Consider the following 18,775-nt stretch of genomic DNA (forward strand, 5'->3'; position numbering starts at 1 on the left):
TTGGTTGGGGCTACACAGATACATAATATTCCCCTTTTCCATGTCCATCGCCAATAACACGCGAAGCGAAGTGAGGCCAAATATCAGACAGACGATGCGTAGCCTCTCCATCATGCTCCACACCTGTAAAATAGCACTGGAGAAGGGAGGCAGGTTAGTATCCGACCTTTTACAGTAGTGGAGATGGACTCAATTTACAGTGATGTAGGTGGACCCAAGCACTTCGCCCCTCCACTTTAACTGCTGTGGGGGTGGTAAGGAGAACTTGGAAGGGCCCATCCCATCGCGGCTCCGACCCCTTCCTAGTCCAATTTTTGACCATGACATAACTATCGGGCTGGACTGAAAGTGAGCTAGGTACTGGGGGCAATGGCTGGTGAGCCGCACGGACTGGGCCATGGAGTTCCTTGAGCACTTGCGTAAGGGCTAGAACATAGGTGGTCATTTCTTCAGTCATCTGATGAAACTGAGCCCGTCTGGGAACCTGCAGGCTCCAAGGAGTTCTACGAGGCCTGCCATAAAGAATCTCGGCGGGAGAGAGCCGGGCCGGTCCCGCAGGTGTAACCCGCAGCTGGAAGAGGACAACGGGGAGCAACTTAAGCCATGTCAGTCCCGTGTCTGCTCTTAATTTAGCCAATTTAGTTTTGAGGGTCTGATTGTGTCTCTCAACCAACCCGGCCGCCTGCGGTCTGTAAGCACAGTGTAACTGCTGGCGTATGCCCAACTGGGAGCAAAACTCCTTGTTAATTTGTCCAATAAAATGAGGCCCATTATCAGAACTTAACTGAGCTGGTATACCATACCGGGGAATGATTTCCCTCATCAAGACTTTAACCACAGTAGCAGCTTTATTATCGATAGTCGGATACACCTCAACCCATCTGCTGAACACATCCACAATGACCAAAACATATTTGTAACATTGACACCTTTCCAACTCAATGTAATCCATTTGGAGCGTCTCAAAGGGGCCACTGGGCAACGGGGTTTGCCCCTTCCCACAAGGGATACCTTTTCCGGTGTTATATTGCTGACAAATCAAACACCGATTACTGATACTTTGGGCCAATCCCTGCATTTTAGGGTGCCACCAAGTGTCCAGCAACAAATCACTAGTCCCTCGAGCCCCACAATGAGTTGCAAAGTGTACACATTCAATGACCCATAAAGCCAGCACATCAGACATACAAGTCTGATGTGCAGGTGTGGTCCATAAAGAGGAAACAGAATCATATGTACAACCTAACCGTTTCCACATTTGTTTATCACTCTCAGGAGCGTCCTCCTGTAACCTTATGACGTCTTGGATGGTTGGCATTGACTTGTCAGAAGCAGACATATTTATAGTAGATCGTTTAGTCTGACTTAACATCTTAGGCACCATCACTTGCTGAATTTGCGCGGCTGTTCGCGCTGCACGATCTGCTCGTTCATTACCAACGTCAACTGGGGTTGTACCATTCGTGTGGGCAGCGCATTTAATAACGGAAATCTGCGCTGGCATAAGGAGGGCCTGCAGTAAGTCATTAACTAAACCCCGGTGGGATATTTGACCACACATAATCATGTCAGGTTGTTCTGACGAAATGTCACTCAAATCGCCCCTTATTGTGGTAGTTTCCTGAATCAAGGCTAAACAGTCGTGACCAGGCGCGTCCTCATGGACAGGGGGACCGCTAAGAAAACAGGCTGGATTGATAGTGGTACAGTATTTAAATGTCAGACGTGGATTGTTCAAAAGGTATATCTCATACCTATTCTGACGAGCTGCGGTAAGATGCTGAGTCTGCAGTTGCCTCAGTAGTGCGATGACCGAGTGGGAGCTATACACCGTAATATCCTGTTGGAGGGTGAGAGCATGTAATGGCTATGCGATGGCATTGGTTGAACGTAAATCCTGTACTAATCGGTACTGGTCTGGTTTGGCTGGTTTAGGCTGTAGAGGGTGCCATCTCTGCTACTCCACTACTGGGCCGATATCTGGGGTTTGAGTATCTGTGTGTGTCTCTCTCCAGCTGGCACTGAAACTTCAGAGGCCAGGGGATGCCGCACTGGGACACCTCCACGGAAGAGAGCACTGAATCAAGCCTGCCGTTTATCCCTAACCGGAAGCCTGAGGCTTATATCACACAGATATCCAGACCCCTACCAATGCCCAGGTGATTCTCTCTCTTGCCGGTGGTGCAACACCCACCCGGTTCCTACTTCGCTGGAGTAGCTTTCCCAAGAGAGAGAATAGGACACTGCTGTTTATTACCTAACCAGCAGCCTGTCCTGAGTGAATCGCTCAAGATGACCCTAGATTCTTGAACCCGGAATTAAGGTGAGGAATATTTTAACAATGACTTGGTCAGAGATCGCTGGTGAGAGATTGAAGAATTTAAACGACTCCAATTATCAGCAAATCAAGGTTTATTGCAAAACCCAGGTCAAAATCATCAAACAGAAGAAATTATAATAAAATCTTAAACTCTAACACAAACTAAGTCTATTCAGAAAGTACTATAACGGACACAACGAAAAATCTTATTGTTACACAGTTTTAGCAATGTCACAGAACACAAATCAAGTCCCCTTCCCCAGAGCCTCAACCACTATCAAAGTCAAGGGAGTTTCGCAAGCTGCTGCAGGGTACTTACAGTCACAGGCTGCAGAGGTCAAGTCAAAGGTGGAGAGGTCGAGCCAAGAGACCCTCAATCGAAACACAGCCCCTTTTATACCCGTTTTACCTGGCTTTTTCCTGTGTTCGGCCAGCCCCTTTTGCATTGAATTGGTAAGGTTTAAAGTTCCCGCTGGTCCCGCCCCCTTTGAGCCGGTCAGAGCTGTCGACTTCCGGGTTTTCCTCCTCCTTTGCGTTGTATCAGTCCAAGTTTAAAGTTCCCGCTGGTCCCGCCCCCTTTGAGCCGGTCAGAGCTGTTTGCTTCCGGGTATTCCTCGCAGGTCCGCTCCTTCCAGCCAGGCAGACCTGCCGCTTCCAAGTTTAAAGTTCCCGCTGGTCCCGCCCCCTTTGAGCCGGTCAGAGCTGTTTGCTTCCGGGTATTCCTCGCAGGTCCGCTCCTTCCAGCCAGGCAGACCTGCCGCGATTTGAATTTGGCGCCGACTCCGCCCCCTCCTCCCAGTGAGTTCCTGCCGGTGGCTTCTGTCAAGATTGGAGTACCTCCCCCAGGTCCGCCTCCAACTTGGTTTTTTCTACCGCTTATCTTCAAGGGGCTTTTCCAGCGCAATATACTGAGCCCAGACAGTCTGCTTTTTAGGATAACAAGGTTAGGCTCTCTTGTGAAGATTTTCAAAAGGTCTTCCAGCTGCTCCGGAGATGGCTGCTATTCTCACCTTGCTATGTTGATGGGGTGTTAATTGGATTCTGCTCTGGTGGAGGCCAGGTCATTTACATCTGCATGGGGCTATGACCATCCCATTGTCCTGCTTGCAGGCAGGCCCCCTGTGTATTCCCGTGCCCCTTTGTCTGTGTGTTAATCTTATCTCGTTGTCTGGCTCCTTCTTCCTTGTAGCTCCTAGGGGGGGGTTTGTAAATACCTATGCCCTTACTCAGCTCAGCGGACCAAGCCTGCTGGGAAATCTGGTTACGTTCTCTTGGCTGAAAAGTCAGTTTACAGTCTCTGGGTTTTATTCTTGGGCAGTCCAAAAAGGGCTGAATTGCCCGAAAACCTTACAGATGCCCCTTCGATACGTCCCTACCTGCTTGGACCGTATCGACACAGGTGAAGGGCAATTATTTCCTTTTGTGTGGACCGTAGGCCCCCCCTCAACATCATGCGAAACTACACGTCCCAAGACAGTTCCCTTAATTTAGGCTACCCCTGATTTCAATGAAAGGGAAAGACAAGACCATACTTAATTCAAACACACAGTAACATATACACATTTCACCGGAACCCCAAACGTAAGGGTCCCTGTACATATATCACAATCAAGTAACTGAAACCCGCGAATCCATACAACTATTTACATGTGACTCTGTTTATTACACTACGGCTTCTCTTTTGTGGGCTGCACTCCGCGTCTTCCCAAGGACCCGTTGAAGGCTCTTCATTTTTCCTCCGTCGTCGATACCTGCAGCTGAGAGGTTTAGTCCAACTGAGGCGACAGCATAATGTACCCCCTTGTACAACATTTTCTTTGTGGGGGCAAACACTAAACCATTCTCAGGCCCCCCTGGTGGTGACCGGACAGTTGTGAGGGTCGATCGGTTGGGCTGTGGGCAGGGGTCGCTTTACCTGAACCAGCAGTTCGGTAGCTTTTACAGTCATCCCTTCCCTGGGCGTTACACATCCCTCCCCACTGCGGTCAATTTATCCCGTTCCCTGGGTTCTGCCACCGCCTAACAAAAGTGATCGATGCCCCTTGTGGACATGCCTTGGTAGATCCCCATAAACACGAATAAATGCCCTGGTCAGAAGCCCACCACTTATCCCAGCAAACGGTGATCCTACCCGGTGACCCCGTGATGGTCCGGTAGGGGTTGTTGTCCAGGCGTTCCCAGTCCGAGGACCGATCCCTCATGTCCAGCCTCAGCTTCCTGGGCCACCACCATCTCCCCAAAGGAACGTCCCCCTCACAGGTTAAACACACCCGCTTGCCCTCAGTCACCCTAACCCGGTCAGTCGAAGGACTCTTCTGTCTCGCCTCTGCGGAGTTCTCCCGGTCCCACCATCGCCAAGATCATCAGCAAGCTCCACATCGTCGGGTGCCCCATCTGTAAAACAGACAAAACACATCCTTGCCTCTACAGCCCTACCTACCTTAAAGTGCATGGGTTCTATCCAGCGGCAGCAGCAGCTTCTGCTTTGAAGTTGTGAAATCAACATGAAATTGCCGCAGCCTGTCTGTGGTTCTGTGTCCACAGCCCGGCTCCCCCAGGGTCCTAGTGCCTGCTTCTATCCGGCGGCAGCAGCAGCTCCCGCTTTGAAGTTGCCGCAGCCTGTCTGTGGTTCTGTGTCCACAGCCCGGCTCCACCAGGGTCCTAGTGCCTGCTGCTTCATCATTCTACCATTGCACTAGGCGCTTCTGTGATCCCACGATCCTAAATACCCACACACCACTACACACTAATTAGAACTAGCAGGGGGAAAATGATATATACAATGCCACCCGTCTCCGGGTGGCCAAATTAAAACTGTGCCCCGCTAAACTGGGGCAGTTCACCTGTTTGGTCCAACGGCTCGGGCCAGACCGTCCCCTCCCGGGGGTTGGGGCTGCCCCTTGCCTCTCCTTCCCCAACAGGGTTCGGGGATCCCTCAGCGCTCCCTTCTACTCGGGCCCCCTTACTGCGGGACCGGGTTCTAGGGAGGTGTGATGGGGACCATCTTAGAGGGGGCTTGGAGACCCGATTGCTCCTTCGTCCCCTGACTGGTTCCCAAGCCCAAGGTGATACCTCCACTTCCTCCGCCTCCTTAGCCTCTATACTAAGGCAGGCCACCTGACCCACAGGTAAGGGCTTGGGAATCGTTACTGCCCCTGGGCTGGGTGCTTGCAGCACTGTCGGTTTCTTTGGGACTGCCCCTTCGGGACAGCACCTTGTCACCGGTTGTGTGACCGTGGAGTCAGGGACCTCCCCCACCGTCGTTAATTCTACGGGGGGTTTCTCCACTACCACCCCCAGTCTTCCCCCCACCTTGCTCTTTCTTGCCCTTATGGGGTGGAACAATTTAAATTGACTGATGTGGCGTTCGCATGGGTCCCACCTTAAGGGATTTAAACTGCAAATAGCCGCTGAGGCAGCCTCCAGAATGGGACCCTGCACCTGGACCGGACCAGGGTCTGGGGCTAGAACTACCCCTGCGCTCCCTTTTTCCTGAGGCTGCTCCCTGGGTAGTCATACGGGTTCTTGTGGTGTGGGTGCGGGCAGGCCCTGGCCCGTTGCCATTGCCACCTGTCCCGACCCAGCTGCTAGGCTCTGCAAAAAGGCTAAAAGTTTTTTTACTTCGATGGTTTCCGGGGCAGCTGCTCCTGCCGCCGGGGTCTGACTCTTTACTGCGGGAGCCCTCTCCTCCTTGCTAGGGTTCTCACACTCCCTCTTGAAATGCCCGGTCTTTCCACACCCGTAGCATACCGGTCTCTTGTCGGAGGTCCGGGAGCCCTCATGCTTCCACTCGCTCTTAGGGGGAGCTGGTGTGATTCCATGCACCTGACCCTTATGGGGCTTTTCCTCTCTCCTCTCCCCGTTGCGATATGCAAGGGTGAGTTTTCTAAGGACCTCTTCCTCATTAAGGGCCGGGGTCTGCGGGTCGAACCAGTGTTCGGCTTTTGCCCTAACGTTAGGGAGACAGTTGGCAACTAGGGTCTTCAGCCAGTGGGCGGTTCTTTCCCCTAAATTCCGTCTATCCGCGAGAACCCCGCATGCCTCCATATAGACAGTCCACAGCCTGTCTGCGAACATGGTGGGAGATTCCCCTGGTTGCTGCTTGGTTTCCCCCACCCTCATGAAAGGGCTCCCCAGATTCAAGCCCATCGCCTCCAGAACAGCAGTCTGTGCTGCCGCCCATGTGTCAGGTCTTCCCCCATTCCCAGAGGTCACTGTCCTGCATAGCTGTGCATCTAGGGTCATCAGGAGCATCCTTATTTGCTCCCCCTCGTCGCAGTCATTAATGCTGGCTGCCTGTTCCACCTCCATAAAATGAAGCGACGGATCCCCTTTTGGAGTTAGCCTGGGAACGTGGGCCACCATCCCCCTGAGCGCGGATGCCCCATGAGGAATGATAATGTCGCCCTCAACCAGTCCCCTATCTGCCAGCCCCGCCGGGGGACCATACCTTCTCTGCCTGACAGGGCACATCCGCCCTACCTGGGGTTCCTGCTCCTCCTCCCCACTGTCCAGCTCTCCTGCCCCGTTGGGTAGCCCCCCTGTCCCCGGGCTAACTACCCATATAGGAGACGCCGCTATCTGGGGATACACCACTGACCCCCCTTGGACCTGCCCCTGACCGGGCGGTCCAAACCCTACCTGCTGACCCGGCCCCATCACCGGCATCCCAGGCAGCGGTCTGTCCCCATCCCATGGGGACCCACATACGAAACCAGGCGGACACGCCGCCAGCTGGGGGTACCCTGCCGACCCCCCTTGGACTTGCCCCTGAACGTGCAGTCCGATCCCCCCCTGCCGACCCGGACACAATCCCGGCGCCTCAGGAGGCGGTCTATTCCCCTTGGCCTTTGGGGAATCATCCGCTGCGAGGAGCACCTTGCCCCTAGGGAACCCCCCTGGACCTACCAGGTGTGCCTGTCCCCTGACCTTGGACAAGGCCTCCTCCAACTCCGTTATTCGTGCCTGGCACGGCCCATGGGCACAGTCCCCTACTTCCTCGCGAGCCACTCGGTACGCTGCCTGGATGTCCCGGAACTTCCCCTCCAGCTTCCTACACTGCTCTGTACTCCGAGCATAGAGTTCCTGGAGCCTTCGTTCCTTTTCTTTACCCTCCACTATCTGGCAGTGGAGATAGTCCTTCTCGCACCGGTTAGACTCGCTTTCCTGTAGGCTGCCCCGTTTAAATTCTGCCAATTCCTCCCGCAGTCGTTCCGCTGCGCTCGCGCTGTCCTGTTTAATTTCTGCCAATTCCTCCCGCAGTCGTTCCGCTGCGCTAGCGCTGTCCCCTGCGCTGGCCCTCACTTCTCCCAACTCCTGCTCTAATTCTTCGACCCTTTGCTCTGTTATGACTACCTGTTGGGACAGGCAGACCAGCCAAACTGCCTTCTCCAAGTGCTTTTTGTGCGCCTTACTTTCTGTCCATGCAGCCGCTGCCATTACCGGTTGCTCCGCATTGATTAGTTCTGAGACCCAAGGTTTGGTGAGGTTGACCTTTTGCCACAAATACGAGAAGATTCTCTCCTTCATTTTACTTTGTTCCCTCACCCCCTCTGCCAAGTCACATACTCCAAACCACCGGGGTCCTGCCGCGGTCGCCATTGTAGAGGGTGCCATCTCTGCTACTCCACTACTGGGCCGATATCTGGGGTTTGAGTATCTGTGTGTGTCTCTCTCCAGCTGGCACTGAAACTTCAGAGGCCAGGGGATGCCGCACTGGGACACCTCCACGGAAGAGAGCACTGAATCAAGCCTGCCGTTTATCCCTAACCGGAAGCCTGAGGCTTATATCACACAGATATCCAGACCCCTACCAATGCCCAGGTGATTCTCTCTCTTGCCGGTGGTGCAACACCCACCCGGTTCCTACTTCGCTGGAGTAGCTTTCCCAAGAGAGAGAATAGGACACTGCTGTTTATTACCTAACCAGCAGCCTGTCCTGAGTGAATCGCTCAAGATGACCCTAGATTCTTGAACCCGGAATTAAGGTGAGGAATATTTTAACAATGACTTGGTCAGAGATCGCTGGTGAGAGATTGAAGAATTTAAACGACTCCAATTATCAGCAAATCAAGGTTTATTGCAAAACCCAGGTCAAAATCATCAAACAGAAGAAATTATAATAAAATCTTAAACTCTAACACAAACTAAGTCTATTCAGAAAGTACTATAACGGACACAACGAAAAATCTTATTGTTACACAGTTTTAGCAATGTCACAGAACACAAATCAAGTCCCCTTCCCCAGAGCCTCAACCACTATCAAAGTCAAGGGAGTTTCGCAAGCTGCTGCAGGGTACTTACAGTCACAGGCTGCAGAGGTCAAGTCAAAGGTGGAGAGGTCGAGCCAAGAGACCCTCAATCGAAACACAGCCCCTTTTATACCCGTTTTACCTGGCTTTTTCCTGTGTTCGGCCAGCCCCTTTTGCATTGAATTGGTAAAGTTTAAAGAATTGCCCGAAAACCTTACAAGGCGCAGCAAGTATGGGGGTGTTACATTCTGATTGGCAAGGGACCAAAATACCCTGTTTCAACAGCTCTTGAATTAATTTATCTATTGATGGAGCAGCTTGAGATTTCAGGGGGTATTGTCGAATGGAAGGTAGCTTTACATGATCCTTAATCATCACCTTAATAGGTGTAACATTTGTCTTTCCCACTTGTGATGGGTATTCCGCCCAGACCTGTGGATTGACATATTCCAACACATCATGTCCCCTGTGATGCTGCAGTCGAGTGTTAATCGTTTCAGGGACCTCAAAATATTTTATGGTAGTGCCGTCCGGCATGACTTGAAGTGCGTAGTCTGTTGGATCTGAATGATCCACTGCCCTCCTGACCATTCGCCCCATATCCCTGGCATGGTACTGGTCATGGACCTGACGTGTAATATGAGGGCTTACCGAAGCTGACTGGCCATAAATGTGGTGATATTGTAACAAAATCGGCTGTACCTTCTTTTCCCGTGACTGTGGCTGTAACCTTGACTGGCCATTCGGTCTCAAGTAATGGCCGGTATTTGTCCTCCAACTCCCTGTTTCGTCCAGTTCTGTCATAGGCCAGGGTAACGTGATGCAGTGACTGTTCAACGTCTAACGTCCACCACTGGGGGGTGATAGAAATATAGCACTGTTGTCTCATCCTCCTCTTCGCTGATCCACCCACCCAAAGTCACTATATTGGGGCTCCTGCTGGTAAACTACCATTTCTGCCGCTTGTTGGGGTTGCAGATCATCCTTTTTCATTACATACTCAGTCTTAACCTTTGTAACTGAGCCTCCTTCTTGGCCTACACCCTCCTTCCAGTAAAATCTGACTGCCCTTGCCATCTGGGAAGGGTCGTTCTCTGTCCAATTCATGTTATTACATTTCACAGCAGTAACCACAGAAGGTGGTAGGCAATGCATTAACATAGCACAGTATTGAGGGGAATTCTGACCATTTTGATACAGCAAATCGCCTGACTGCCCCCAGTAGATTTCATTAAAACGCTCCAGAAATTCCTCTGGCTCTTCAGTCTTCCTAGGTTTTAGGTCTAAGATAACAGAAATATTTATGGGCCTTTGAAATGTGCTATTCAACGCATTCAAGATCTGTGTCCTTCTTTTCTCTATTTGCTCTTTTTTTTTTAAACTTAAAAATGTTTGAAAATTCAAATTGAATTACTGCAACTTGCAAGCTTAGCTCTGATCTCAACTCAGAACTAAATTTACAATTTGCTTAACACAAACTTGTATAACATTTACAACTTAATTATTTCTTTATCTTAACAATTTTTCTTTTAACAAGTTTTTTTTTCTTTTACATACACATAAGTATTAGCAAAATCAACTATCATCTCCAGATTGACACTTTTTAAAATGGTGTCCATGATCTTCTTTAAGTTTCTATTAATCTCCAGATAAAATGAGATAAACCTTATTTCAAGTAAGTAAAACTTAAGATTCTGGCAATTTCAATCAATTGCTTTCGAAAATAATAACTTTTATCAAAGAGGTGGAGAAACCCACTGGTTTCCTTTAATTAATTCAAAACGTAACTTTGCTGGAGTTCACTGACTCAAAGGAAAGGTATCCGATTACACTAGCGACTGGCGCTGTTATCTCAAGGCCTGAGTGAGAAGCACTGTCTGGCATGACTTTGCCTGCTGCTGTTAACCCTTTGAGAGACTTCTGCTTCAACCAATATGCAGCATTCCCCACAATCTCAACTAGCCCTCGGAACTGCGTTTTTCGCCAATACAGTCCAAGGAGACAATTTTAGCTTAATCAACTATATATTTAAAACACTCACACATAGAGTTGAACCATCTTCAGATTTAAAAACAGTTATACTGGACTGAACCTTCATTACTGAAGTCCCATCAGCCCCTGAACCCATATAATAGACTGAACCTTCATTACTGAAGTCCCATCAGCCCCTGAACCCATATAATAGACTGAACCTTCATTACTGAAGTCCCATCAGCCTCTGAACCCTTATACTTGGAATTGAATCATCATTTGCGATGTCACATCAACCTAAAACCCTAACCCAAGCCGAAACAACAATATGAAATCCCATCAATTAAATTGCTAATCCCCAGACTGACCTGTGATTTCGTCGAGGCGGTCTTTCTGTGCCAACCGCGAGTGACCAGACTAATCAGACGATAAGACGAGGGGAACAATCAATGCGCGGTCGTTTTCCAGTTCTACATTGAGGGCCCTTTGTTCCCCATCCTCCTGTTCATAATCAGTCTAATTCTGATTTCGCAGTTGGATCAGGATCGCCCGGAGAAATCCCGGTTTTCGGCACCAAATGTTGATTCCCAAATTTCTTTCTCCGTCAGTCTGGCCTCAATAAAAGTCGAGATGGATTTGCACGTAAAAAGAAGTTATTTTATTTAGCTTGCAAGCTTAATTCATCTCACAGAAACATAAGAGACATCCAGTCTCCTACATCCCAGAAAGCGAATGAACAAAGAGACAAAGGGATCTCTGCAAATCAATTCAAATGGTATCAAGTTTCACATACTCGACGCCCATAGGTCAGCCTATATCCCTCCTGACCTGTTTGATCTATTCTGATTGGCTCACTTCCAATCCCTTTCTCTGGCCCCTATCAATGCAGCATCACTCTCATAGACACACCTCTTCCTGCTTTTTCCATGCGGTCTCAAATCCCTTTGTCTCTATCTGCCAGAATCAAAGTGGCTTATTTCTACATTACATTAACTAATATCTCTAAAGTAACTATTTTATATCACATTCGTCAGCTGGAGGCGGCACCCCATGTGCAGAGGACTGCCGCACACCCTGAAGACCCGGCGCCCTCACCAGGCTGAGGAGAAATCCAGAGTGGGAAGCCAGTTTTGGTCCAAGATGTACAGGCGTCATTGGTCTTTCGAGGAAATGACGGACAGTATGTGCCGTTGAATACTCCATCTCAACAGAGAGAAGTGCAACACCTGTGCCATGTCCTCATGGACTTAGCGCCCTTGGAGGAGCAGGACACCTGCTTCCAGTGGGCGTGAACACCACCGCAGCCCTGAACATCTATGCAACTGGATCATTCCGGGGCTCAAGTGGCGACTTGTGCAGCATTTCTCAAGCTACTGCTCACAAATGCATCCATGAGGTCACGGATGCTATGTATGCCCGGGCATCAGACTTCATCAACTTTGAGCTGAACCAGGCCCACCAAATGCATGGGCTGCAGGATTCTCTGCCACCCCGGGTACCCCAGGTTCAGCGGGTAATTGATGGCATGCATGTCGCCTTGCACCCACCGGGGCATCAAGGAGTGCCCTTCATTAACAGAAAGAGGTTCCAGTCCCTGAATGTTCAGCTTGTGTTCAACCACCACCTCAAGATCATGCACGTGTATGCACGCTTCTCTGGAAGTGTGCATGACAGCCACACCCTGGATCACAGAGAAGACCATGCAGAGGACAACCAAGATAATGGGTTGGCTGTTGGGTGATAAGGGATACCCGCTGGGGATCTGTCTCATGATGCCAATGCGTAGGCCAGAGGCCAAGGCAGAGGCCCAATATAACGAGGCCCATGCTGTCACCTGTGCTGTAATTGAGCGGTGCATCGGGCTGCTCAAAATGCGGTTCCGATGCCAGGACTGGTCTGGCGGTGCATTGGTGGTCTGCTGGGCCCTCAAGACCATGCCACAGCAGAGAGGCGACATGCTGGAGGAACAGAAGGAGTGACATGCTGCCTTGCCTGAGGAGGAGGAAGAGGAGGAGGAGGTGGACCAGAAGGGGATGGAGGGCAAGCCCGAGGAGGGTCCGCAGGAGGCATTGGAGGATGGAGGACAGTAGGCGACAAGGATCGGACATACTCGGAGGACTAGGAAGGCCCTCACCCGATTCTCATAGGACAAGGGTTTCTCCATAAACTCACCCTTCCCTCCATACCTCCTTCCCTCCAATGCCTTCACTCCTCCATCTCTCCTTCCCTACAACCCCCCTCTCCCCATTCCCCTTCTTCACACCCATTTTCTTCCTTCCTCCCCCCCCATCTCCGCCCCTCCCAGCAGCCCACACCCACTTCCCGACTACCCTGTTCCACCTTGCAAGGATCTGTGTAACATTACCTCAGGGTGATGGGCCAGTGTCAGCACTGTTAGTGGGGTCAATTTATAAGGCAGGAGAGTGATGATCACTCACTGTGAGAAAAGTTCTGGAGCTCCTCAGTTTATGCCAAAGTCTGACTCATGTCTTTCTGCTGACAGCGCGCTCACACCCATCCTCTGCATGGGGTCTGCTTCGGGGCATGTCATTTTGGACCACTGTGCGCAGTGGGTGGGGCAAGTGGAGGGCAATAGAGAGTGCAGGCAGGCCCACTGTGCATATAAATGTGTCAGAGACTTCACATGTATCAGGTGTAACATGTTTTAATTGTGCACATTTCACATTTCCATTCCCCCTACCTACAGATAATGCTTGTGGCGATTCCCCATCTACTCCCAAACCCAGTGCCAATCAGTGATTATCTCTCTTCTTGCGCTTTCGTGGTCTACTAGATGTCTAGGTGTGTACCCAGGATGCACAGCAGTCTGCTGCTTTATGCGCCCTGTGCTCTTTGATGCCCTTGGCACACATCCTCTGGAGGGCTCCTGGCCAATTTATCAGTGTCACTGGCATCGCCGTGCCACCCCGTTCTGCCCGCTGCCCTTGAGATGCACCGGTGTCAGGTAACGGGGATTCGGAAGAACTGGAGATCGCTGTCGTCTCTTTGTTGGCAGACCGCTGGTTTGCCTCCAGGGCTTCCATTCACTAATGGTGCCCATGGGGCCCTGGGGTTCTCAAAGGGACAGAAGGGCAGCTGGAGTGAGCTCCCGAGGTCTCTGAGCCGTCTGGCTCTGACAGTCCTGCCGGCGCCCTATTGTCTGCACCATGGTGTCGATGTCCTCAGTGATGCTCCTTTGTTACTGGGCTATGCTTTAGAAAGCCTTAGAAATGTCCACCTGTATTTGGGACATGACCCTCAGCAACTGCCCGAGAGTGCTGCATGCCTTGGGACCAACACCACCAAACTCCTTCAAAATTCAGCTGTTCCCATCTCCTCTGCAGTCGCTCCCTCTCTCTCTCTCTCCCTGAGTCCTCAACCCCACACCCTGTACAGTCCTCATGTCTTGATGCACGGAGCGATCAGCTATTGTGGAAAAGAGAGAGATACTGCCAAAGGTTTTTGTCTGAGGAGCAGCTTTGCAGCAAGAATCCCTCATTTAAAATGATCATTCAATTCATACTATGGGCAGGGGAGGAGGGGCATGCCTTGGACATCACCACTGTTCGCCATCCTAGCAATGTTGGCCTCGGTGCCATGCATTGTCGGCAAACTCTCCAGCACTGTAGCCATTGGAGCACCTCCAATCGGCTCCGAAATTGCTGGAATGTCACTGACATTCCCTCCTGAATCTTACGACTCTGTCCTTTCATCTGCATCAGCTCTGGATAACCTTGTCCAGAGGCTCAGCATCTGACTGGGATTCAGGTGAATCCTGGGAACCTGCAGACCTCCAACTGCTAACGCGCTTGGATATTCCTGCCTCCACTTGTTGTGCACCAGCAACTGTATGGTGCTCATCAGATTATGCCGCAAATGCCTGTCCACTAATGTTGCCCACCATGGTGTGTGTATCTGCACTGGTAGAAGCTGCGGATGATAGCTGTGATACCTCAATGATGGTCTTCACACAGCTCTCCTCTGAGGTGGTCTCGTAGGTCCATCAGATGGAGATCTTGGTCTGGATTATCCGCCCCACCGCACCACATTTCTGTTTCACCCCGCCGGCCGGATGTTCTGTTATGCCGGCTGCTCAATGGGGTTTCCCATTGTGGGCAGCCCCACGCCGTCGGGTAACCCCCGGGCTGCCGGCAAAATGGAGCATCCCGCCGGCGGAGAATCCTGCCCCCTGTGAGGCAATGGACTTTGTCATAATATACACACAGGTATATGATGGTGCACAGACAGGCAGTGATTGACACACAGGATGACCAGTGAACACACAGAACACAGCAGCCAATCACCAGACAGGACACGACCACTATAAAGCCAGAGGGTACTAGTTTTCCCGCTCTCTTGGGATCCAGCCTCTGAGACAGTCAGAGCCCATGAGCAGCAACTAGAACATACACCATGTGGTAGTAAGATAGTCTGGTCAGGTTAGCCTCAGGTCTCCAGTCAAGTCAGCATAGTGTCAACCCGCAGTTAAAGTATGTATGATAGTTAAGAGTTCAATAAAATCGAGTTGCATTTCTTCAAGTGTTGAAAGCCTGTCTCTTTGACTGCTGCAGTAAAAGCAGTCCTTGCAGACCCGGCATACCCAACACATCAGACTTGTGGTCAGTGATAGGGAAGGATCAGTATGTCTGACACAAACAACTCACTTGATCATTTGGTTTAAGGGGCAATGGATCTTCACCTCTGTGCTGCAGGCCAACCTCGCTGTCAGTGACTGCTTTCATTTTGGTCAAACCGCGATCTGCAGTCCCCGTTCACCATTTGGGTGAGGACTCGGATCGCTGGTACTCTGCCCCTGTCTTGGACCTTTACTGCTTATCGGCTATCTTCTCCTGCAAGGACAAATAAAGGGCATTGTGAGCCACACACTTGATGGGTCAGGGGGATCTATAGCTGGCGGCATGCGTGGGCACCGCACCTGGCATGAAGGGGTGTACTGGTTGTTGCCAGTGGGTTTTTAGGAGTGCAGAAACAAAGATCGGGGGCGCGATACTCCCAGCCCCGTGCCAGGCCGGAGAATCGGCGCAACGGCGCCACGCCGCCCTGACGCCGGCGTGCGATTCTCTGAGGTGCAGAGAATCGCCGCCATTTGCACCGGCGCGTTTGGCGCGGCGCCAGTTGCGGGCCACTGTACGAGGCCGGGCCACCGATTCTCCGGCCCGGATGAGCCGAGCGGCCCCGCGGAAAAAGCAGAGCCCCGCCGGCGCCGTTCATATCTGGTCGCTGCCGGCGGGAACTCTGCACGAAGGGTCGGAGGGCGGCCTGTGGGTGGGGGGGGGGGGGGGGTGTGTGTGGGGGGGGAGGGAGGGAGGTGGGCTCTGTCCCCGGGGGGGCCACCGATGTGGTCTGGCCCGTGATCGGGGACCACCAATTGGCTGGCTGGCCTCTCCCCCACCCCCACTTTGTTGCGCGTCCGGCCCCAGAATCCCCGCGCCAGATGGAGAGAACCGAGTTCACACTTAATGCGGCAAGTTTTGATTTAAATCATGGCTTTCTTTATCCTACATTATACAGAATAACAAATTTAATGATCAGATTTATTCATCTCAATTGATGTGAATTACAGGCCGCAGCTGAGGCCGGTTAATGTGGAGAAGGCCTCAAACCCTCCGTAAAGTGCTGGCTGCCCAGTTCTGACACCAAGAGGCTGACTCCAGGCAGCTGGCACTGTCTCTGATTCCTCAGGGAACCCAGAGGCTGAATGGCTGACAGCAGAGAGCCCTGCCACCACCCCCAAGGAAAATGACCCAGGGGCAGGACGATACCACCTGCCTCCATGCCCTCCCCCATCGAGCTGAAAATCCTACTCAATATTGTAGCTGAAGTCCAAGCAGTGATGTAAAATGGTTCACCATTTTATGTTTGCTTTTTGCTTTTGTCCACAAATTTTGAAAGCTCAGAATATGCTTTATTAAAAGTCTTATCTTCCATTCTGGCCTGTCACCTTCAAAGATTTGAACATCCAAATCCCCAAGTCCCTCAGTTCTGGCACCCCCTTAAAATTACCCCCCTTTCATATTTTCCCTTTCACGGAGCATACATCTCTGCTCTAAATTTAATCTGCAATGTGTCTGCCCATTTCACTGGACATGCTGAAGTCTGCTACTGACCTCCTCATAGTTTATTACATTTTCAAACTTCATTGTCTGTAAACTTTAAAGTTGTGTCCCCTACACCAAAGAATAAGTCTTTAATATATATCAAGAAGAGCAGTGATCCTAATACCCAGCCTGGGGGACAAAACTGGGTGCATTCTTTCACTTCGAAAACAATCATTCATTCACCAGCAGTCACTCCTTTCTGTCTCTTAGCCATTTTCATAACTTTCATTGCTCCTTATCAACCCATGGGCTTCAATCATCACTGGATATCAAAACTACTCAAAAAGTTCAAGCCAAGAATAATTCACTAGACACAGTCAATCAACTTAGTACAAGCTTCTACTTGGGCTATTAATCACTGTGCTGCCAGGTCTCATCAATGCCGAGTGTGACTCACTCTTCTTGGGCACAAACTATTTATTTTAAGAGTCTTGATCTTTTGACAAGAAAGCCATCACTTTCTAAATTGATGCGAAGAAAGTCTTATTTTTATTGAAGCTAAATTTTCTTTGCTGGTAACATGCTGTCTAGATTGAAGCCATGTTGACATTAGAGTTACTGTACGCAACATTTTACAAGTAAACTCATGCAACCTTTATGCCTTCCTTGTCCATCAATTGCACACTCGCGTTACCCCCTTCCATTCATAACCGCCATCCAGAATTTGGGTTTCACTTGTTATAAATCGTTAAAGTGGCTGGTTTAGCACAGTGGGCTAAGTGGCTGGCTTGTAATGCAGAACAAGACCAGCAGCACGGGTTCAATTCCCGTATCGGCCTACCCGAACAGGCGCCGGAATGTGGCAGCTAGGGGCTTTTCACAGTAACTTCATTGAAGCCTACTTGTGACAATAAGCGATGATTATTATTAAGTGTCCATCATTCCATTTTACATCATGCATTTCAACACAAAGGAGCCGCTGAAAATAATGTGGACAAAGACTGCTTCCACGCTCAATACATCAATGGAGTAATCAGAGATTAAGATGGATGACATATATGCATAAGATTTCCTACTTTGAGTGCAATGCTTAATTTTGGTGAAAATCACACTCAATATTTTGAGAAGTGTTCTCCCCATCCATGAACTTTCCCACAAACTACCTTATTTGCAATTCACTGAACACAAAATCTGCAGTAAATTGGGCAGCTTTTTAAAACACATTCAAAAATTGCTTTAAGGAACATATCACTTGATAAATTCAAACATGGTAACCTGATAAAGTTTGTTAATAATTGGATTTAATAAGCATTGGGTTCATCACAAGAATCAGGGACGGAATTCTTCGTGAATCGGCGGGGCGGGCAACTCCAGCGGGAAGGAGTGGCGTGAACCACTCCGGCGTCGGGCCGTCCCGAAGGTGCGGAATCCTCCGCATCTTCAGGGGCTAGGCTGGCGCCAGAGTGGTTTGCGCCCCGCCAACTGGCGCCTAAGGGCCTCCGCCAGCCGGCACGAGTTGGCGCATGCGCGGGAGCACCAGCATCTGCTGGCGTCACCCAGCGCAAGCGCAGGGGGATGGGTCGGAGAATCCCGCCCAAGGATTTTAATTCACAGTGCCAATTTATCACGCTAGCAGTAACCCAATTTTAAGTTACTAAAAATACCATTTTGAAAATGTACAAAATTATACTCGCTGTTTTGGACTATAGTGGTTAATAAATGTTTTGTAATCATTCAAAATGTTTCCACCAATACGACTTAATGTCCTTGATATCTAAAAGATCCAGCTTAACGTAATGAGCTTCCTTGAAGACCAACAAATGAGCAGAATTAGTGGAAAATCCTGATGGTGATGAATTTACCTTGGGGTCAAGGCCCTTTGGTGGGTGGTGCCTTCTTGCAGCACAAAGTTATTAAAACCATTATATAAGAAACTCAAGTTGAGGTAAACATAATATATGTGTTTAAAATTCTGCAATCTTTTGCTTCAGTTATGCTAATAAGGAGCTGGAAAAAAACAAGGTAGTCAAATGAAAACTCTAGACACTCATTTTTAGTGTCTGATATTGCCTGACCTCAAAATCTGTTTCAATGTTTATAAGGCAAGTAAGAAGATGAATTGCTGGGTAGATAGGGGGAAGTGGTGGTGGTGGTGGGGGGGGGGGGGGGGGGGG

This window comes from Scyliorhinus torazame, chromosome 21 (genome assembly GCF_047496885.1).
Source record: "Scyliorhinus torazame isolate Kashiwa2021f chromosome 21, sScyTor2.1, whole genome shotgun sequence".
Lineage (NCBI taxonomy): Eukaryota > Metazoa > Chordata > Chondrichthyes > Carcharhiniformes > Scyliorhinidae > Scyliorhinus > Scyliorhinus torazame.